The following is a 22,850-nucleotide window of genomic DNA, read 5'->3' as shown; positions in this document are numbered from 1 at the left end:
ACCCCTTTCCATGGGAGCTTCCTCTCAGGTAGGTACAATGCTGCTACAGGTGGCTGGCTGCCTCTTCTCCTGTGAGGTACCTTGGAAGTAGGGACTACAGACTGTTGCTGATGAGCACCCTGGATTCAGCCCATTTCCTAGAGGTGTGTACGGGGTCTAATCTCCTGTTTTGCCAGAATGGCGGTTACTTTTGCTGAGAAGCCTGAAAAACCCAGGTATCTAAGGCTCTTGGGTCTCCATGTGTACCTGTGTGGCTCCATGTAGCTCTGTGTGTTAGACTGAAGGCCCTGGTGGAGTGGGTTCATGAGGGGAGCTCCTGACCTGAGGGTTGCAAAGATCTATAAGAGAAGCATGGTTTTTTGGGGTTGTTCACTCATATTGATTGCATCCCTGGTTGGGGCTGAGCAAGGTTTCCCTGGCTCTGTGTCACTCCCTGGTGGGCCGTCATCCTGCCTTGCTTTTCACCATTCTCGTGGGTTGAGTTGTTTCCTTGATTAGTTCTAATGCATGTACCTGGATGTGTCAATTAAAGGTGCCATATTTACATTCATTCCCTTTCATTCCTCTGTGTGAGAGTCATGAACACTAGCTGCTTCTAATCAGCCATCTTGGCTACCCCCTCAATATTATTTTTATTTTTTAAAATTTGTACAAATTTATGGGGTACATTTGAAGTTCTATTACATCTATATAAGGCATGGTGATTAAGTCAGGGTATTTAGCGTGTCCATCACCTGAGTGCAATACCTATTTGTGAAGTATAATCACCCTACTCTGCTATCAAACATTGAGTTTATTCCTTCTGCCTTACTATATATCTGCATCTTTTAATCCATGTCTTTTCATCCTTCCCTTTCCTCTCAATTCACCCTTCCCAGTCTCTGTTACCTATCTTTTTACTTTCTACCTCTGTGTGATCAATTTTTTTAGTTCCCAAATAAAAGTGAGAGCATGCAATTTTTTTTTTTTTTTTTTTTTTTTTGAGACAGAATCTCACTCTGTCGCCCAGGCTGGAGTACAGTGGTGGCATCTTCGCTCACTACAACCTCTGCCTCCTTGGTTCGAGTGATTTTCCTGCCTCAGCCACTCAAGTAGCTGAGACTACAGGTGTTTGCCACCATGCCCAGCTAATATGTATGTATGTGTGTGTATATATATATATATATATATTTTTTTTTTTTTTTTTTTGAGACAGAGTCTTACTTTGTTGCATAGGCTGGAGTACTGTGGTGTGATCTTGGTTCACTGCAACCTCCCCATCCTGGGTTCAAGCAATTCTCCTGCCTCAGCTTCTTGAGTAGCTGGGATTACAGGCATGCACTACCATGCCCACCTAATTTTTGTATTTTAAGTAGAGATGGGGTTTCACTATGTTGGCCAGGCAGGTCTTCAACTCCTGACCTCAGGTGACCTGCCTGCCTTGGCCTATCAAAGTGTTAGGATTACAGGCGTGAGCCACCGTTCCTGGCCTAATATTTGTATTTTCATTAGAGACAGGGTTTCACCATGTTGGCCAGGCTGGTCTCAAATTCCTGACCTCAAGCCATCTGCCTGCCTTGGCTTCCCAAAGTGCTGGGATTACAGGTGTGAGCCACCATGCCCTGTCCAATATTTGTCTTTTTGTCTCTGGCTTGTATCTCTTAAGATAATGATAATGACCTCTAGTTTCATCCATATTTCTGTAAATGACATGATTTCATTCTACTTTTTTAGGTGAATAGTATTTCATTGTGTGTGTGTGTGTGTGTGTGTGTGTGTGTGTATATATATATAAAATATTTTCTTTATCTATTTATCCATTGATGAACATTTAGATCGATTCCATGTCTTTGCTACTGTGAATAAAGCTGCAATAAACATCTGAGTGTGGTTACCTCTTTGATATATTCACTTCTTTCCCTTTAGGTAGGTACCCAGTAGTGGGATTACTAGATCAAGTGGTAATTCTATTTTTTGATTTTTGAGGAATCTCCATACTGTTTTCTATAGTGTTTGTACTAGTTCACACACCCACCAATAGTGTATGAGTTCCCTTTTCTTCACATCCTCACCAATATCTGTTATTTTTTTGCCTTTTTAAAAATAGCCATACTTACTGGGGTAAAATTATATCTCATTGTGGTTTTGATTTGCATTTCTCTGATGATTAATGATGTCAAACATTTTGTGGTATAACCGTTGGCCTTCTGTATGTCTTCTTATGAGAAGTATCTATTCATATCCTTTGCCCACTTTTTAATGGGATTATTTTTCGTCCCTTTGAGTAGTTTGAGTTCATTGTATATTCTAAATGTTAGTCTTCTGTCTGATTAAGTGTTTACAAAAATTTTGTCTCATACAACAGGTTATCGCTTCACTCTGTTAATTATTTATTTTGCTGTAAAGAAGCTTTTTGGTTTAATTCCCACTTGTCTCTCTTTGTTTAAGTTGCCTGTGCTTTTGAGGTCTTAGTCATAAGTAATTTGCCTAGATCAATATGTAGGAGAGTTTTCCCTAGATTTTTTTTTTTTCTGACAGAGTCTTGCTGTGTCGCCCAGGCTGGAGTCAGTGGTGCGATCTTGGCAACCTCTGCCTCCTGGGTTCAGGAGATTCTCCTGCCTCAGCCACCCGAGTAGCTGGGACTACAGGCATGCACCACCACACCTGGCTAATTTTTGTATTTTTGTATTTTTAGTAGAAACAGGGTTTCACCATATTGGATGGGCTGGTCTTGAACTCCTGACCTTGTGATCTGCCCCACTTCAGCCTCCCAAAGTGCTGGGATTACAGGCATGCACCACCGTGCCTGGCCGATTCCCCAGATTTTTTTCTAATATTTTTGTGGTTTCAGGACTTACAGTTAAGACTTTAATACGTTTTGAGTCAATGTTTGTATATAGTGAGAAAATAGGGGTCTAGTTTCATTGCCCTGTATTTGGCTGTCCAGTTTTCCCAGCAACATTTATTGAAGGGTATGTTTTTTCACCAATGTAAGTTCTTGTTGGCTTTATTAAAGATCAGTTGACTGTAAATTTGTGGCTCCATTTCTGGGTTCTCTATTCTGTTCAGTTAGTCTATATGTCTATTTTCATACTAGTATCATGCTGTTTTGGTTTTTATAGCCTTGTAATATATTTTGAAGGCAGATAATGTTAAGCCTCCCTAGCTTTGTTCTTTTTGCTGAAGATTGCTTTGGCTATTCAGGTTCTTTTTTTGGTTCTGCATGAATTTTAGGATTGTTTTTCTAATTCTGTGAAAAAATATCATTGGTACTTCAATAGAAATTGCATTGGGTCTGTAGATGGCTTTGGGCAATATAGTCATTTTAAGAAAATTAATTCATCCAATCCATTAGCATGGAATATTTTTCAATTTCTTTGTGTCATCTTCATTTCTTTCATCAGTGTTTTATAGAATCTTTGTAGAGATGTTTAACTTTCTTTGTTAAATGTATTCCAAGATATTTTATTTCTTGGTAGCTATTAGAAATAGGATTTTCTTCTTATTTTCTTTCTCAGCAAGATCATTATTGGTGTATAAAAATGCTACTGATTTTTGCACATTGATTTTGTATCCTGTAGCTATGGAATTCATTTATCAAATCTAAAAGAATTTTGGTGAAGTCTTCATGTTTCTCTAGGCATAAGATCATTTCATCAGCAAAGAGGACAATTTGACTTTCTCTTTTCCAATGTAAATGCCTTTTATTTCTTTGTCTTACCCGATTTCTCTGGCTAGAACTTCTGGTACTATGGTGAATAGGAGTAGTGAAAGTGGGCATCCTTGTCTTTTTCTAGTTTTTAGAGGAGAAGCTTTCAACTTTTCCTTATTCAGTAAGATGTTAATTGTGGGTTTGTCATATATGACCTTTATTATGTTGAGACATGTTTTTTCTATGCCCAGTTGGTTGAGACTTTGTATCATGAAGGGATGTGAAATTTTACCAAATGCTCTTTCTGCATCTATTAAGATGATCATATGGCTTTTGTCCTTCATTCTGTTGATCTAATGTATTATATTTACAATTTACATGTATTGAAACATTCTTGCATCCCTTGGATAAGTACCACTTGATCACTTGATTGTATTGTACTATCTTTTTGACTTGTTGTTGGATTCAGTTTAGTAGGAGGATTTTTGTGACTATGTTCATCAGAGGTATTGACCTGTAGTTTTCTTTTTTGTTGTTGTTTCCTTACTTGGTTTTGGTATCAAGGTGATGCTGGGCTCATAGAATGAGTTAGGGAGAACTCTCTCCTTTTCAATTTTTTGGAATAGTTTCAGGAAGATTGATAATAGTTCTTCTTTGTACATTTGGCAGAAGTTAGCTGTTAATCCATCTGGTCTTAGGCTTTTCTTTGTTGGGAGACTTTATGTTACTGATTCAATCTCAGTTATTGGTCTGTTCAAGCTTTTCATTTCTTCCTGTTTTGATCCTAGTAGGATGTATGTTTTCGGAAACTTATCTATTTCCTTAAGGCTTTACATTTTGTCAGCATGTAGTTGTTCATGGTAGTCTCTGACGATCTTTTGTATTTCTGTGATATCAGTTGTAATATCTCCTTTTCCCTTTCTGATTTTGTTTATTTGGTCTTCTCTCTTCCTGGTTAGTCTAGTTAGTAGTTACCAACTATTTTTATATTTTCAAAAGAGCATTTTTTCATATAATTGATCGTTTGTATTGTTTTTTGGTCTCAATTTCATTTAGTTCTGCTATGGCCCTTGTTCTTCATTTTCTCCTGCTAATGTTGGGTTTGGTTTATTCTTGCTTTTCTGGGTCTTTGAGGTGCATTGTTGGATTGCTAATTTGGAATTTTTAAACTCTTTTGATATAAGCATTTATTGCTGTAAACTTCCCCCTTAGCACTACTTTTGCTGTATCCCACAGGTCTTAGTATGTTGTGTTTCTGTTTTCATTTGTTTCAAGAAATTGTTTGATTTCCATTTTTATTTTTTTATTGAACCAATGATCATTCAGGAGTATGTTGTTTAATTTTTATGTATTTGTATAGTTTCCAAAGTTCCTTTTTCTATTGATTTCTAGTTTTATTCCATTGTGGTCTGAGAAGACACTTGATATGATTTCAAATTTTAAAAAATTTTCTGAGATTTTTTATGTGGCCTATTATGTGGTACATCCTGCAGAATGTTCCACGTGTTGATGGAAAAAAAATGTATGTTCTGTAGTTGTTGGATAGAGTGTTCTGTAAATATCTCTTAGGGCCATTTGGTCTAAAGTCTAGTTTAAATTCAATGTTTCTTTGTTGATTTTCTGTCTAGCTGATCTGTTTAATGCTGAGGGTGGAATGTTGAGTCCCCCACTATTATGGTATTGAAGTTTATCTCTTTCTTTAGATCTAGAATATTTGTTTTATGAATTTCAGTGTTCCAGTTTTGGATCTATATATGTTTAGAATTGTTAAATATTCTTGCTGAATTGATCCCTTTATCATTGTATAATAATCTTATTTGTCTTTTTTTAATTGTTCTTGAGATAAAGTCTTTTTATCTGATATAAGTATAGCTACTCCTGCTGACTTTTGTTTTCCTTTTGCATGTAATAACCTTTTCCATTCCTTTACTTTCAGTTTATATGTGTCTTTACTGCTAAGGTGAGTTTCTTATAAGAAGTACATAGTTGGATCATGCTTTTTAAAAAAACCAATTCAGCCATTCTGTATCTTCTAAGTGGAGAATTTAATTCATTTATGTTCAAAGTTATTATTGATATATGAGGCTGTGTTTCTGTCACATTATAAATTGTTTTCTGATTGTTTTATATATTGTTTATTCCCTTATTTTTCTCTTATTGTTTGTCTTTTAAGCATTTCTTATAATCAATTGCCTCATCATTTGCTTGTCTGGGAAAGACTTTACTTCTTCATTTATATAATATAATTTTGTTGGTTATAGTATTTTTGGCTTCTTGACTGTGAGACTTTTTTCTTTCAGCACCTTAAAAATATCATCCCATTCTCTTCTGGTCTTTAAACTTTCTGCTGAGAAACCCACTGTGAATCTAATAGGATTTCCTTCATAGGTGACTAGCCACCTTTCTCTTGCTGTTTTTAGAATTTATTCTTTATCATTGACTTTAGACGGTCTGATAATAATGTGCCATGGAGACCATTTTTCATTGTGTCTGCCCATTGATCATTGAGCTTCTTGCCTCTGAGTATCTAAATCTCTTGCTAGACTTGGGAATTTTTCATTTATTATTTTGTTAAATTGATTTTCTAATCCTTTTGTTTTCTCTTTTCCTTGGGAATACCAATAATTTGTGTATTTTGGTCACTTTATGTTGTCTCAAATGTCATGAAGGCTTTGCTTATTCTTTATTGTGTTTTTTTTTTTCTTTATTTTTATCTGACTGGGTTATTTCAAAAGACCTGTCTTTAAGTTTTGATATTCTTTCTTCTGCCTGATCTATTCCATTGTTGAAGTTTTCAAATATATTTTGTATTTTCTTCAATTATTTGTTCAGTTCTAGAATTTCTATCTGGGTCTTTTTAAAATAATCTATGTCTTTGGTACAGTTCTTATTTATATCCTGAATTGTTTTTCTGATTCTTTGTACTCATCTCAGAATTCTTTTGTATCTCACTGGCTTCTTTAAACTTAGTATTTTGAATTATTCATCTTGAATTTTGGTGATTCTTTTTGATTAAGATCTATTGCTGGAGAATTATGTGTTCTTTCCTTGTCATATTGACTTGTTTTTCATGTTTCCTGTGTTGTTTTGTTGATTTCTGCCCATCTGTGCATCAGTTTTTCCTATTTTTGAATTTACTTGTGGGGAGGACTTTTTCATGAAGATATATCTGTGGTGTTGGTTGGTTAGGGCACTTTGGCTTTGATTCTGGGTGCACATAGTAGTGTAGTCTCTGTATGGATTCTTTGGCTGTAAATGGTGTTAGTACTTTCTGTGATTTCCTCAGAGGGTTAGGGTGCACTTATTAGTGCAGGCTCTAGTGAAATTGTGCTTGGGACTTGGAAGTCAAGTGGGCCAGAGTTTAGGCCCCTGTGTTGGCAACAGTGGGCTGAGCATGCCTATCTTTGTGCCCCAGGGTGGTGTATGTTGGCACCTGTTTGGGCAGTTATTGTTAAGCTGATTATTAAGTCTGCAGTTGGCTTGCTTGAATGTTGGTAATGGAAATGGTGGGCTAGATGGGTGAGCGTGTCCTCAGGTTCCTGGGCAGCTGGTGTGGTATGGGTAATGGCAGTAGCAGTAATGGGATGACCCTCTGGGTCTTGAGTGGTATAGGTTGGTGTTGGCAGTGGCTGCAGATCAATTTTGTTGATCTTTTCAAACAACCAGCTCCTGGATTCATTGATGATTTTTTTTGGAGGGTTTTTTATGTCTCTATCTCCTTCAGTTCTGCTCTCATCGTAGTTATTTCTTGCCTTCTGCTAGCTTTTGAATGTGTTTACTCTTGCTTCTCTAGTTCTTTTCATTGTGATGTTAGGGTGTCAATTTTAGATCTTTCTAGCTTTCTCTTGTGGGCATTTAGTGCTACAAATTTCCCTCTACACTCTGCTTTAAATGTGTCCCAGCGATTCTGGTATGTTGCATCTTTGTTCTCATTGGTTTCAAAGAACATCTTTATTTCTGCCTTCATTTTGTTATGTACCCAGTAGTCATTCAGGAGCAGGTTGTTCAGTTTCCATGTAGTTGAGCAGTTTTGATTGAATTTCTTAGTCCTGAGTTTTAGTTTGATTGCACTGTGGTCTGAGAGACAGTTTGTTATAATTTCTGTTCTTGTACATTTGCTGAGGAGTGCTTTACTTCCAGCTATGTGGTCAATTTTTGAATAAGTGCGATATGGTCCTGAGAAGAATGTATATTCTGTTGATTTGGGTTGGAGAGTTCTGTAGATGTCTATTAGGTCCACTTGGTGCAGAGTTGAGTTCAATTCCTGGATATCCTTGCTAACTTTCTGTCTTGTTGATCTGTCTAATGTTGACAGTGGAGTGTTGAAATCTCCCATTATTATTGTATGGGAGTCTAAGTCTCTTTGTAAGTCTCTAAGGACTTGCTTTAAGAATCTGGGTGCTCCTGTATTGGGTGCGTATATATTTAGGATAGTTAGCTCTTCCTGTTGAATTGATCCCTTTACCATTATGTAATGGCCTTCTTTGTCTCTTTTGATCTTTGATGGTTTAAAGCCTGTTTTATCAGAGACTAGGATTGCAACCTCTGCTTTTTTTTGTTTTCCATTTGCTTGGTAGATCTTTCTCTATCCCTTTATTTTGAGCCTATATGTGTCTCTGCATGTGAGATGGGTCTCCTGAATACGGCAAACTGATGGGTCTTGACTCTTCATCCAATTTGCCAGTCTGTGTCTTTTAATTGGACCATTTAGTCCATTTACATTTAAGGTTAATATTGTTATGTGTGAACTTGATCCTGTCATTATGATATTAGCTGGTTATTTTGCTAGTTAGTTGATGCAGTTTCTTCCTAGCATCAATGGTGTTTACATTTTGGCATGTTTTTGCAATGGCTGGTACCAGTTGTTCCTTTCCATGTTTAGTGCTTCCTTCAGGATCTCTTGTAGGGCAGGCCTGGTGGTGACAAAATCTCTAAGCATTTGCTTATCTGTAAAGGATTTTATTTCTCCTTCACTTATGAAACTTTGTTTGGCTGGATATGAAATTGTGGGTTGAAAATTCTTTTCTTTAAGGATGTTGAATATTGGCCCCCACTCTCTGCTGGCTTGTAGAGTTTCTGCTGAGAGATCTGCTGTTAGTCTGATGGGCTTCTCTTTGTGGGTAACCCGACCTTTCTCTCTGGCTGCCCTTAACATTTTTTCCTTCATCTCAACTTTGGTGAATCTGACAATTATGTGTCTTGTAGTTGCTCTTCTCGAGGAGTATCTTTGTGGCATTCTCTGTATTTTCTCAATTTGAATGTTGGCCTGCCTTGTTAGGTTGGGGAAGTTCTCCTGGATTATATCCTGAAGAGTGTTTTCCAACTTGGTTCCATTTTCCCCGTCACTTTCAGATACATCAATCAGATGTAGATTTGGTCTTTTCACGTAATCCCATATTTCTTTGAGGCTTTGCTCATTTCTGTTTACTCTTTTTTCTCTACACTTCTCTTCTCTCTTCATTTCATCCATTCAATCTTCAATCACTGTTACTCTTTCTTCCAGTTGATTGAGTCAGTTACTGAAGCTTGTGCATTTGTCACGTAGTTCTCATGTCATGGTTTTCATCTCTATCAGTTCGTTTATGGTTTTCTCTGCATTGATTATTCTAGTTATCCATTCTTCCATTCTTTTTTCAAGGTTTTTAGTTACTTTGCACTGGGTATGTAGTTCCTCCTTTAGCTCTGAGAAGTTTGATTGACTGAAGCCTTCTTCTCTCAACTCGTCAAAGTCATTCTCTGTCCAACTTTGTTCCGTTGCTGGCGATGAGCTGCATTCCTTTGGAGGGGGAGATGCGCTCTGATTTTTTGAATTTCCAGCTTTTCTGCACTACTTTTCCCCCATCTTTGTGGTTTTATCTGCCTTTGGTCTTTCATGATGGTGATGTACTCATGGGGTTTTGGTGTGGGTGTCCTTTCTGTTTGTTAGTTTTCCTTCTAACAGTCAGGACCCTCAGCTGTAGGTCTGTTGGAGTTTGCTTGAAGTCCCCTCCAGATGCTGTTTTCCTGGGTATCAGCAGCAGAGGCTGCAGAAGATAGAATATTGCTGAACAGCGAGTGTTGCTGTCTGATTCTTGCTCTGGAAGCTTTGTCTCTAAGGTGTACCCAGCCATGTGAGGTGTGAGGTGTCAGTCTGTACCTAGTGGGGGATGTCTCTCAGTTATGCTACTCAGGGGTCAGGGACCCACTTGAGCAGGCAGTCTGTCCGTTCTCAGATCCAACCTCCGTGCTGGGAGAACCACTGCTCTCTTCAAAGCTGTCAGACAGGGACATTTACATCTGCAGAGGTTTCTGCTGCTTTTTGTTTAGCAATGCCTGTCCCCAGAGGTGGAGTCTACAGAGATAGGCAGTCCTCCTTGAGCTGCGATGGGCTCCACCCAATTCCAGCTTCCTGGCGGCTTTGTTTACCTACTTAAACCTCAGCAATGGCAGGTGCCCCTCCCCCAGCCTCACTGCTGCCTGGCAGTTAGATCTCAGACTGCTGTGCTAGCAATGAGGGAGGCTCTGTGGGTGTTGGGTCCTCCAGGCCAGGTGTGAGATATAATCTCCTGGTGTGCCATTTGCTAACACCTTTGGTAAAGTGCAGTATTAGGGTGGGAGTTACCTGATTTTCCAGGTGTTGTGTGTCTCAGTTTCCCTTGGCTAGGAAAAGGGATTCCCTTCCCCCTTGTGCTTCCCAAGTGAGGTGATGCCTCGCCCTGCTTCAGCTCTCACTGGTCAGGCTGCACCTGCTGACCAGCACCAACTGTCCAACACACCCCAGTGAGATGAACCCAGTACCTCAGTTGAAAATGCAGAAATCACCCGTCTTCCGTGTCACTCACACTGGGAGCTGGAGGCTGGAGTTGATTATTCAGCCATCTTCGGCACAAGCCCAATGCTGACTTTTTGATAATAGCAGAGCAGTAACCACCCAGGGTGCACAACCAGTATGGTGCCCATCATCTCAATTCAGGCCTGAGGGAAGTACAGGTGTCTTTGTGCATAATGGTCACCTGGTTCTCTGTCCTTGGGAAGTTCCCAAGTCACCACCAACAGTTTTGCCCATGGTTTCAAAAGTAGAGGGGCTTCTCAACACTTTGGGTGTCAGCAGATTGTTGTAGGGGTGAGGAGATCAGAGAAGCAGCCCCACCCACCTACCCTTTCCATGGGACTTCAAGTTCCTCAGAGGTCCATCTCTGTTAGGCTCTTGCTGCTTCCCTTTTTAGGTCCCTAGCTTCTTCCTGCGGGCACTCCAACAGGGCCTAGCTTTCTTCCATCAGTTTTCTATTCAGATAATTCTATTCACCTGTAACTTTAATCTTTCTGAGAAGAACTGGCATCCAATGTTGCTAATCAGCCATCTTGGGAGAGAAAAAAAGCAATTTCTTTTTAGTTGTAAAAATTGCTGAATTCATTTTCGAGGCTCATGAAGGTTTTGGAGAGATAATTAACAAGTTTATATTCACATATATTTTATTGCCTTTCTGTTCTTATTGCTATAATTACTAGGATTCATTTTCAAATTTTTATCAATACTTTCTTGGGGTAATTTTTTTCTGCAAAAAATAACTTTTATAACATTTGAAATTAAAAATTTATGCATATAAATTTTATAAAACAGTGAAATATTTGCATCTGGCATATGTCTGCATCAATGCAAATTTTATTTAAGATAATTTGGGTTATACTGATTTTAATCATTCCTCTAATGGTCAACACATTTTCAAAGTCCTTTTGCATATATTATATCATTCTATATATTAAATTCATAACATTTTCAAACAGTATCAGTCATGATCATTCTTCATACAGCCATGCAAAGTAGACAATACCAGCATTGTCCCTTTCTAAATAGCCCTGACTGGACAGAGGAAGAAGAAACTGAGTCAGAAAGATGACACATAATTAGTCTGGTCACAGAGTAGTATTATGTAAGGCATTTAGTTGTTTTTGAATTTCTAAACATTTATTTATTTTGTTTCTTATGTAAATTTGGCAGATTTCTTTATCTCCTGGGTATTTCATTGCAAAGAATCTTGCAAATTGCTCTTGGTCGTCTTATTTGCACTTAGAGAAATAGTGATTTATGCTTTACTTTACTAACCACATAATGCCTAGGGTATAAGGGCTGTCTGATATGAGTTTTGGTTTTGAGTCCCTGGCACTTTGTTATTCATTTGCAGAGATAGTTCAAAATATTTTAATTATATGGCTATTACTTTTCTAATGTCATATGCAAGTGCACAATGTTTGCACACACCACACTTTGCCATTAGTCGTGTTTCTTAACATTTTTCTGGCCCATATTCCAATTCTTCAATGTATTGAAAGTTACTGTGTAGCAGCAGGTAAGAGTTGACTTCAATCAGAGCTGGACTTTTTTTTCTAGTACTAAGACAGGAATCTGTTGTTAACAAATGATTATCTAAAAATGTAGCCTAAAAAAGGATCATCATGTGGTTGACTCTAATTTGGGATTAAAAATGACCAGATCAAGTGGTCAGAATACAGTGTATTGAATTTATCTGTATTAGTTCTTTTTGTCCTATATAGTCATTAGAAAGCTCGAATATAGTAGCAACATCTCTTTTATCTAGACCTCACTCCTTCAGCTACTGAACCTAATGGTAGATATAGCTATGAGCAAGAGAGTCAGCCAAAATCTACAACAACAACAACAAACCAAAAAACTTTTAAGAAGCAAATACAGATGCCAAGATGTCTTCACACTATATTTCACATATTAAAGACAAATGTAATGCCTCATTACCTCATATAATTTCAGTGTCAGATTATCTGGGTTTCTAGCCTGTTAGAATTTGAAATTGGAATAATACATTGACTACTAGACAAAGGAATATTGATAGTATTAAATAGTTATAGCTGAAAACATGAACAGATAAAAATAAATAAGTATCAAGCGTAAGAAATACTTTCACTTGCATGGAAACCTTATTCACTATCAGTACCAGACAAACAGGGGGTCACTGTATTTTGTAAAATAGCCAGGGTCTGCATATAAGGGTCAAAATTTTCCCTACACACTTAAGTGCTTAAAAATAATATTGAAGAGCCCAAATTTGGAGGCTTTATTTTCCGAGTGATTCTATAAAAGAAAAGAGAGACCATAATAGCTGTTCCCTTTTTAATCATTTGTCCTTTCATTTGTTTTGTTTTATTTTATTTTTCATGAAAATTTTGATATCTCTTGTCTCCTTGCCCTCTTCTCTTCAGAGAACCATTTAATGTCTGTCAAATGTCATGTTACATGTTATAATAATACCACATGGTTATATATAACACCATAAAATATATGTGTGTGACAGCTAGTCATAACCATGCCAATGATGATGATCAGATTCTATTATACATTTTTAAAAGTTTATATGACATTTACATCATAGGCTACTTCTGTGCTCATCTCTGTGGTGGTAATTTTTAAAATCATCTTTCTTTTTTCTTTTCTTTCAAATTAACCATTGCATGGAAAAAAGATAATACCAAGCAAAAATTATGTTTGATGAACTTAAAGATACATTTTTTCAATCTCAATTTTTTTTATATTAAACATTTGTAGTCACTGCATACATTTTAGGCCATCTAAATTATTTGGAAACATAAGGCAATGATTCTCAAGCATGTTATTTTAGAAAAATTGCAAGAAATAACTTAGAAAGGAAGTACAAATATATTATTGTATGAAGGAGTAAATCAAAACAAGACTACATATGTTAAACTAGGAAATATTATTGAACAAAATGAAAAGATATCTATGAAGAAAGAAATAGAAGAAAAAGTTGCTCCTGGAAAAAATGAAAAAGTAGAGGAATTTTTAAAAGCTTTCCATTTTAATGACCTGATAACAGGAGAGAAAGTGGAGTTACGTGTGAGTTGATTTGCTGTAGTCGCATGAGAACCACATTTTGTCTCAGAACTGCTGCAATTGAATCTGTGGAATGACTTTAGGAGGAATCCTAAGTGACTAAATTTCATGCAACAATCATTATTGTGGGCGTTTTCAGGTGATGTCCCTCTGTCTTTCTAGATTCTTATGTTTTTAACAACTTTTACATTTTTCATGTGTTTCATAAAAAAACTCATAATCAAGATTTTACCCAACTATAGCAGAAAGCCTTAAACAGAGCTGAAATACCTCAATCATTTTCTTTTGATGTCTCTCAGAAATTAGCTAAATTAAAGCCACTCATAATGTTACACTATACGAACTTAAAATGGAAGAAACAAAGTGCTTAATATTCCAAGCATGACCCAAATACTAAATACAAAGAGATCTGACAGAAAAGACTTTTGCTGAACTCTGTGGAGCGCTATCATTGAGAAGAAAAAACCCAGTAAATAAATAAAGTAAAAAGTAAAACCTCAAACTAAACCAACCATAACAAATTCAGTGGTTACCTATCTTATACTTCATGTCATTTTGTTTCATGCTGAAGCAATGGCTAGCTAATTAGGATTTTTAAATAAAACTGTGTAAAACTGTGTGACTCTTTTTTTTTTGTTTTTTGTTTGTTTTTTTTTACTTTGCATCTTCTTAGTCAGGTATCTGCAAATACTATTCGTGTCAATTGTCTCAGAGAAAAATATAGACTAATTAAAATGCTAATCTTTAGTAAACACATAAGTACTTGCATGAAAATTAAACACTTGGGTTACTAATTCATGAATACATGCTCAGACATCAGGAACGCTGCAACTACTGTGGACTTCAGTCTTGGGCTTAACAGCCTCGTCTACATGTCAAATCCACTTCAGGACTGAGAGTATCTACCATTGAAATCACCCAGTGTGCCTTCTCTCAAGAGTATCTAAGGAGAAAAGAAAAGTGATGTGCACTTTGAGAAGATTATTTAAAGCCTGCAGATTCATTAGGGGAGAACTTAATTGTGATAGAATCTATAATCCTTTCAGTTCATCCCATAAATAATAACAGTCTGAACTCTTTTGAATCACATGGCCTCTTTTGCAAAAACCTATAGAAGAGAGTCCTCAAAATTGAATAGATGGGATTGAATGGACCTGATAAGTGGGAACTAGAATTTGATGGACAGCCTTTCACCTCTAGGTTATTGGTTTGTATCTGACCCAGGTGATGAAAAGTCGTTGTTCTACAATGGCTGTTTAGTAGTTTTCTGTGTAATGAGCTGTTGGCTTCAGTCCATTCCTCAGTGGACAGGTGTCTGATCGCATTCCCAAATCACCACTCCACTTGTCAGTCACATTTGAGGTCAAGGGCTAAATAGGAACTGAGGCTGAAATACTTTCTCATTCTGATGAGTACAGACCTTCCTTTGTTGGTTGACTTGGTTGAAAAACAAAAACTGCCATAGTCACTGTTCATGCTCTGCCTATAGTCTATGTAAGAAGATTTTATTGTTTAAGAGTTCTATTGTAATGAAAAATTATTAGGTTCTTGAAAGTACATGTTTTTATTGTTACATATCATGAAAAGAGAGATGCCTAAATATACTCTCAGTCCCGAAGGACATTAAAATTTAAATTTATTAATCTAACTGTAAGAAAAATATGTCATACTGAGAAAGCATTGACATCTGGTTTTAATTCACTGACACAGAAGAATTGTGATATAGGCTCCAAATTCTCAGTAATAAAACTGGCAGTTAGAAGATAGCCAGCAGCTGAACATTACATGATCTTTCTGGCTGGAAGAACAGCTCTCTTTGAGGTGGGAGGTAGAAGAAGACATGTAGAGAAGACTCTATTTAATGCCTTCTAAGATTTATAAAGTGGGTATAAGCTGCTTTAGTTTAAACTTGGTTTAAATACTTTTGTTTCTACATTATCCACCATTATAGAAATATGGATTTATATTTATCAGCATTTCTGGAAAAGTTTGTGGCTTGGAGTGATAGGTCAAGGCCCAAAGCCAGAGAACTCAGAAGTTTTAACCCACTGGATTCTTCCGACAAAGATGTGTTTTAAGTAAGAGTTATGCAGCTCTTGTTCACTGGCTTCTGTAGCTCTGGTCTTTACTCACTTAAGAAAAATAGTACCAACTTGGGCCATCTTATTTTCTGTCCTGGTGGGGTTTATTGCTAAATACATTTCTAACTTATTAAAAGTGACTGGATTGAATGACAAACTTTAAATCAATCTTAATTATCATGTGTCTCATAGTTCATTTTTAAGCTTGAATCTATGTGATTAAAAATTACCAGCTAGCTCATTACACTGGTGGTTTCTTTTACTCATTGATCTAATAGCAAACATTCTATGGCTATAGTCCTTAGAAACTGGAAAAATGACAAAATACTAGGAACCCTAAGGTTTGACGTGAAACCAAGGGCTGTATTATTTCTTGAGAGATATATTTTTGTACCTATGCCCAGTTTTCTTGTCTCACTTTTATATTTATTTCTTTTAGGCCCATTGAGAAAATGATGTCTTTGTTCAAGTTTTTGAAAAAACAAGTGGTAAAAACACTTGTTATTGGTAAAAACAAGTGGCAGAATTTCCATGGGACTATCTGTAGACAAATTTCAACTGGTGTTTTCTCTATGTCCTCATAATATTTATGTAATTAGTAAACTTGAAAGGTAAAAATTTGACTTGAACCGTGACAATACCTAAATAGTTAATTTTTCTTTCCTTAGAAAATGAGCTTTATTAATGTAAATAGCTACTGCACTTTTTGAAAGTTTAGAAATACCATAAATATTTATTGAATGCCAACCAGGTAAGAATAAGTGAGGGCCAAGAGTCTTAGAAAAAACACTTTAATAATTTTACTCTAAAAGGCAGTCAGGGTTGATACGGTTTGGCTGTGTGTCCCCAACCAAATCTCATCTTGAACTGTAATTCCCATGTGTCGAGGGAGGGAGGTAATTGGATCATGGGGACAGTTTCCCCTGTGCTACTCTCACGAGAGTAAATGAGTTCTCACGAGATCTGATGGTTTTATAAATGTTTGACAGTTCCTACTTCACAAGCTTTCTTTCCTGCCAACTTGTGAAGAAGGTGCTTGCTTCCCCTTCTGCCATGATTATAAGTTTCCTGAGGCCTCCTCAGCCCTGTGGAATGGTGAGTCAACTGAACTTCTTTCCTTTATAAATTACCCAGTTTGGGGTATTTCTTTATAGCAGTGTGGAAATGGATTAATAAAAGGTTATTTGTATTATATTCCCTTTCTTCAGTGAGATTGTGAGCAGACAATGAGTACCCCTTTGTATTGGGTGGGAGGTTCTTGAAGCAAGAGGAAGACTATTTTATCTTTAGCAATTCCTACTGGACTTGAGGACTTGCTTTCTAAACCCTGACACATGGAGAATCATATGTCATGTTATCCATGTTTAACCTATTTATGCATATTGCTCTTGTCAGTATTCAGTCTGATCACCCAACACCTGCCTGATTTGGAAGAGTTTAATTCTTAGTGTTTTTCTCATACTTGTTAAATGATGCTTACTGGAGTCAACACAGCTTCAGGCCCACAATGCAGGATGCTGACGATTGAGTGTGTTAAGTGAGGCTGCCCAAATTTCTAGTGCCCCGTTAATACTTGTCTTCCTATCTTATATCAGATGCTCTACCTAAAGATGTTAATCTTCAGAACAATAAGCAAGTTGAGTTCATATTCCTCCAGTTTTACTTAAAAATCATGTTGGATACCCGTAGTATTAAGTAACTGTGTGTAAGATGAAGGCTTTGGGCAGGTGGTAAAGGCAGCTTGTGGCAGCCTCTTTCCCCCTGCTCAGAGTCAGTGCTGCTTATTAACAGCAGATGGGTGCTGCAATGGAGGACTTGTGTGGGAGCCTACACCATTATCAAAGGTGTGGCATGCATGTGTGCTTATGTGCGTGTATGTGAGTGTGTGTGCATGGTGTTTTAAACACAACTGTATTCAGTTAATCACACTGGTGGGAAACAAGTCTTGTGGTGGCGTTGGTAGGAGGTTTGCAGCAAGTTATTCAGTCTGGCAACTATTGCAAATTAGGGCCTTATTCAGGAAGGGATATCAGTTTAAGAGTAGACAGAACACACTTTACTGTGGTTAATTCAGACCTTCTTTGAATGGGGTACATTTTCTTAGAAGCAGCCACAAAGATAAATGCATCACGTGAACCTCGGAACCGAACTGCTGAATGAAGATATTGGAGGACTGGAGCTATTCATTTCCATTTACAGAATCCAAATTGCTGAAAAGTCATGGGAAGGCAGGAAAGAGACTTCTTGTTTTTTAAAATGGTCCCTGGCATTTGTCTGCCTGCGTCATCCAATGTAGTATCTCATTCTGCTGCCACCCGGAGTCCCATTCACTGGTTTGTTTAACCTCAAAGTGGGAAAGTAACTAACACAAATACATTCATTGTCCATGCTCTAATAGAATTAAGGTTCCCAATACACTGCTTGCATTTGAATGAGGTTTGTTACACACTGGCTTTTATGGTCACACCCTTTTCCCTTGATGGTTCTTAAGAATGGCAGAAGCAGGAGACCAGAAATTTTGTAAGCTCATAAATATGAAGCACACTGTGTTTAAATAATGCCAGGGTGGTGATACAAATGGACCAATGCCAGGAAGCTCAAAGTTAAAGCTAACAATTCATCCTTACATCACTATGAATAAGAAGGGAGGAGAAAGGGGCACTGTGTTGGTTATGGTTGTGCTGCCAGCAGATTGGGATAGCTCTAATGGGCCAATGTGGCACAGAGCTTTGAATTGCACAGTGTTTACCCAGAAGACAGGAAGTAAGTCTATTCTACTTCAGAAAGGCCAGTTCAATAAATTGGGGAATTACATAATACTGTTTATTTCACACTGTACATTATCAACTTGACTGTAAGCATTTGGAAATAAATCTATATCTAGTATCTTGCCAGCTGGTGGCAAAGACTAGCACAGGACATTTAAAACAGATGCGGTTATTATGGGACTGTGTGGGCAGGACCATGGCAGGTTTTCACTAGTTATTTTTTCTACCCTGCTGTTAAGCTGCTGTTGCCTTCTGTTTCCTCCACCTGCAATAATGAAAAGAACCTGAGCATAGTCTTGAAATACCATAGCGAAGGTGACCAAGGTACAAGTTGTTTGTCATTCAGAGGTGGACTCACTGCTCAGAAACAAAGTACCACATTTTGATGACTTCTTTTTCTCTTTCTTGGTTTCATTATCCCGGAGTTTGCCATTTGGTTATTTGGTAACTATCTTCAAGATCAGAAGTTTACTCTATATTTTGTCGAAGTGAAGCTGGCCATGTACTTTTGATGATTATAGTGCATTACATTTGTGGTGGTAAAGAAGCAAATATTTATCTTTTTTTTAACACCAAGATGAGAGGAAGATGAATGTTCTTTAATTAACAGTTATTGAACAGGTAACTGTCTAAAATACAATCAATCACTTTTAAAAATAAAATAATAAGTTACATGTCATTTTCTACTTGATATGTAATTGCATTTGATTTGTCTTGTTCTTAATATATGCATTTTATTTTCATAATCTTTAACTCCATATTTTATATAAACTAAATTTCTTATAACTCCACATTGCTATGCTCTGCTTAACTTTATTTTTCTTTCTTCTGCAGTGGTTTTTAGTCCCAACCCAGATTCTTCAATGCCTTAGGTAACCCATGGTTGCAGGCAATGCCCCTTTGGCAGCTACCTTGGATCTTTTGGGCACTAGATTCTCTTCGGAGCCAATTAAGCCTGAAGAATGCCTGAATCCTTGAATATCTGTACTCAAAAGGCAATACACATAGAGATATCCTGTTGTAAGTGTATTCTTTTTCCCAGCAGGTTTTAAAATATAATGATAATAATGAAGATACGACTACTGTTGCTACCACAACCAGCTAATAGTAGTTTACTCAGTTCTCCCTATGTGTTGGGCACCGTGCTAAGTGCTCTTTGTGAGTTATCTTATTTAACCTTCATAAAAAACTCTGTGGAATAGGTCCTATTACTAATCTCATTGTATCAGTTAGAAATGCTTACAGCTGCAAGTAACTGAGAGCTCAACTTAGAATAGCAGAATAAATTAAACATAGGTGCTTTTTTTTTTTTAACATAAAAGGAAGTTTTGAGATAGGCAATTATGGATAGTTTTCTGTGTCTCAATGATGTCAGGGCCAGTATATTTGGGATTCTCCATGACTTTCCCTCAAATTGCAAGATTATTGCCACAATTTAAGACTTCTCTTCTGCATTTAAAGCAAGAAGATAAAGAGGTAGAGCTACCTACATTTGTCTCTTCTAGAGGCAGCAAAGCGTTTCTTAGTGTCTCCTACCAGAGATATATCTCACTAGCCATAATGATTCCATATGAACAACATTATATCCTCGCTGCAATGTAAGTGGCTAACTCTTTCACCTTCTATTGGTGTAGTCAGACTAAGTATTTGTTACTACTACTTAGAGATAAGGAGAGCAGGGCATAGATAGGCTAACTGCTTAATTTTAAGGAGCTGGTAAGTGGCAGTGCCAGGGTTTGAACTCAGGCTGTGTGATTCCAGAACCCACACTCTTAATGAGGATGACACATGGTTTTCTCTATTTCTTTAGTTCATTTTTTTCCCCTTATGGAGATGTGGCAACCAGAGGGAATACTTAAATAAAGTAGTTCTCATATAATTTGAATCTACAGGACTGTTTCAATATCAGTTTAATTTACACAGCCCTCATTTGCCACCATATTGCTAAAGATGGAAATCTCCAAAGCATATTATCTAACTGTATTTAAACAGGCTATCATCTTGTCACTTACATGTGTTACTGAAGAATCTCACCACTTATGGACAAATACTGTTATTTTAAGAGCTTTAATTCCTCTTATTTTTTTGCACTGCGAACTGAGCATGCTCAAGTATGCTTTGAAACCTGTAATTAGGATACAAACTGTCTTATTGCCAAGCAATTCTTCCTTCCTCTCACCACAAACTCAGTAATAGTTTTCCATTGCAGATAATTGTCAGAGATATTAGTGTATTTTTTCTTAATTAAAAAAATAGCATTAGAGCTTCCTCTCATTTTTAAGGTCTCTTGGTTATAAATTTGTTAGTTGTTTTATTTGATTAGCAGATAGCTGTAATTACAGACACTTTGGGGATATCTGCATATCTTTCCAAAATGCAAGGAAGCTAGAAGATTCACAGGGGTCTATTTGCTAAAAACTAAAGCAGTAGGGAAGGGCTTGTTCCAATTCTCATTGCCATTCTTTTCCCCGGGAGTTGCTAGTGAATAGAGCAGGTATAATACCCAGCAATGCCACATATATTATACACTAGTTTTATTTGGTTCATAATAAAGGTGGTGCATTCCAATTCCAAAATGGATGAGACTTACATAAAGTCTAAAAAAAAATGACAACTTTACACTGCGAAGGTCCTAGAATATGTAAACATAAAATATGTAATCTATCTTTGATTTGCACCATAATGCTCCTTTGCTTTGAAATCATGGCTATATTACCAAACTGACAGTTTTAATGGAAAAAGTGGCTTTCAAAAGCTGCTGTTGAAAACACACTGTATAATTCTCCAAGTCGTGAATATTTTACTACCAACATATGCAAGAAGGCAGTGAAAACACACTGGCATTTTTTTCCCTGCGAGCTGGAATGGAAAACATTCACTGGTGTTAAAACTGCATATTTGTAATATATGAAAATTCTTAAATACCTATGAATGTACACTGTTGTTACTGGCAAGAACACCACCTAATAGAGTCATTTGGAAGACAATAAATGTGTATATTTTCATTTGTAATTTGCTCATTCAGCAAATGTCTATCGGGGCCCATTATATGTCAGGCACTGTACTAGGCTCAATACAAAAATGAACAGGGAAAACCCCCCACGACTGCTATCAACGAATTCAGTCTAGTAGAGGTGTGTCATGTATAAGGCTCTGGGTGAATGCTGTGGAGGCACTTGGGGAAGACTGGAACTCATGGGCTGCGAAGTCAAGTGCAAAGTTCCTTGAGTTTCTTGCAGCCTGTGGAGGGTATGTTTGGGTCAGAGAACAGTTGATAGCCCTGTTTGGCTGTGTACCAGCTGATAGACCCTGCCCTTTTGTGCCTTTTGTGGTCAAGACAGTGTTAGTTGGGGGACTGAGAGGTAACAATTTTCCCATCAGTGCCAAGTCTGAACATCAGTGCTGGCTGTTTTTAGAAGTGATGAGAAATGCCAGCTCCCTACACCTGGAGACCTGGGACCCTGGTTCCTTAGGAAGCCCAGGTAGGGTACAACCCATTTTTCTGAAGGGAGCAATTGGCCCTGCTTCCCCCTAGCTCACTGACAGGCCACCTAGGATAAACCTTGATTAGATCTTGGATTAAAGAAAAAAAAAAGAAAGCTATAAATAACATTTTGAGGATAATTTGGGATATTTAAATATGAGCTCTATGCTAAATGACATTATTTAATTTTAAATTTATTGGGTGTGGCAATTGTATTGTTGCTAATAGGAGACTGTTGAGGTACTTAGGGGTACACCAAGATACTTAGGGGTATCATGATACTGGCAACTGATTTTTGAGATGGTTCAGGAAAAAACGTGTGTGTGTGTGCGCGCGCGCGCATGTGTGCACGTACTTGTGTTGAGAGAGAGAGCTTGAACAAGTGTGCCAAACTGATAACAAATTAGTGAATTTAGGTGAAAGAAACGTAATTTTTTTCTTCATATGGCTTTCTCACTGCGTCTCTGTGTGTCATCTTCTCTTTTTTAAAGTTTTATATTATTTTAATTGGCACATAATCACTGTACATATTTATGAGGTACAATTTAATGTTTTGCTACATGTATACATAATGATCAAATCAGGGCAATTAACATCAAATATTTATCATTTCTTTGTGGTGAGAACATTCAAAATCATCTCTTCTAGCTATTTTGAAATATGCAACACTTTATGGCTAGTCAGCCTACTGTGCAATAGAACATCAGAATTTATTTCTCCACGGACTGACTTTTCCTGCTCCTTTCATCTTGCTTCATCTGCCCAACCTCTGGTCACCACTATTCTACTCTGCTTCTACGAGTAATTTTTTTTTTTTTTTGAGACGGAGTCTCGCTCTGTGGCCCGGGCTGGAGTGCAGTGGCCGGATCTCAGCTCACTGCAAGCTCCGCCTCCCAGGTTTATGCCATTCTCCTGCCTCAGCCTCCGGAGTAGCTGGGACTACAGGCGCCCGCCACTTCGCCCGGCTAGTTTTTTGTATTTTTAGTAGAGACGGGGTTTCACCGTGTTAGCCAGGATGGTCTCC

Source organism: Piliocolobus tephrosceles, chromosome 4 (assembly GCF_002776525.5).
Source record: "Piliocolobus tephrosceles isolate RC106 chromosome 4, ASM277652v3, whole genome shotgun sequence".
In the NCBI taxonomy this organism is placed as follows: domain Eukaryota; kingdom Metazoa; phylum Chordata; class Mammalia; order Primates; family Cercopithecidae; genus Piliocolobus; species Piliocolobus tephrosceles.
This window is presented reverse-complemented; position numbering follows the sequence as displayed.